A 1187-nucleotide genomic window follows, 5' to 3' on the forward strand; every position below is an offset into this window, starting at 1 on the left:
TTTTGGAGGGGGAAAAAAGGGGGGAGCTGCTTATATAATAATTTAGTTTTGCTTTTTAAAATAATACACGTAATAGGCATAGTCTTTTTTTCTCGATTGGGTTTATTCTTTTATTTATCTTTTTTAATTCTTTATAATTCTTTTCGTGGTTCATTGATCTTTTTTCTGATTTCTTTCTTTTTATTTTTTTTCTAACTCACTTTAAAAAATCTATTTCTGTGTGGGGAAAAATGAGGGGGGGGGGGATATTTCCCTTTTCATATATTATGTCAAACCATTTATCTTTCATATAGGGGCTCACTCTCTCAGCCTACTTAGTTTTTTTTCCCTTTAACATTTTTAATTGTCCGAAAGCTAATATAATCAGTGGCTTGAGGATAGGTCTTATCATCTTTAAGAAGAAAAAGTCGCGATTCATGCCCCACGTGCTTTGGTAGAAAGAATGAAAAAGAAAGAAATACGTGTACAGAGCAATACCAAATGCTTTCCAACCAAGGTTAGATGTTAATGACAAAAAGAAAAGACGCTTATATTATACTATTGTTATAATATTATACAATGAACAGTAGTAGGCTGAATATTAAAATTAGTGTCTACATAATATATTGTATTATGCTCTTAATCTATTATGTTTCTTCTTTCATTTTTTGCCCTGATCTATCATGCAGAGCCTGAGTATGCCGCAAAGTAAGTTACGCATCGATGCATCGCTCACCAACAGGATGGATGCCGACAGATGTTGTGTAATCGGTGACTACAGAATAACCGTAACAACTATTGTAGAAGTTTTACGAAAACATAATATTGTCACTATTTAGATTATTTGAGAGGCGGTCTTGGGCTGCTGATCGGCCCTGCCTGTCAGGACCATACCGGGCTGAAAGTGAAATAAATACAATTTTCCTGCAGAAAGACGGCTAGATAGTCCATAAAAATTTTTCTCCACGCGGGAGCTATCTTCAACAAATACTATTGCCCAATTTTTATTGTGTGGAACTGTTTCATTTCGAGTGCCTACATGTGTATGAGTTGGTGTATGTGTGTGTTTATGTGTGTGTGTGTGTGTGTGTGCGCACGGTATGTTTGTGTGTGTATGTGTCTGTGCATGTGTGTGTGTAGGTATGTGTGTGTATGTGATGGTGTGTGTGTATGTGTGTGTGTGTGTGAGTGTGTGTGTGTGTGTGTGT

This window comes from Aplysia californica, unplaced genomic scaffold, assembly GCF_000002075.1.
Source record: "Aplysia californica isolate F4 #8 unplaced genomic scaffold, AplCal3.0 scaffold00100, whole genome shotgun sequence".
NCBI classification, from domain to species: Eukaryota; Metazoa; Mollusca; class Gastropoda; order Aplysiida; family Aplysiidae; genus Aplysia; species Aplysia californica.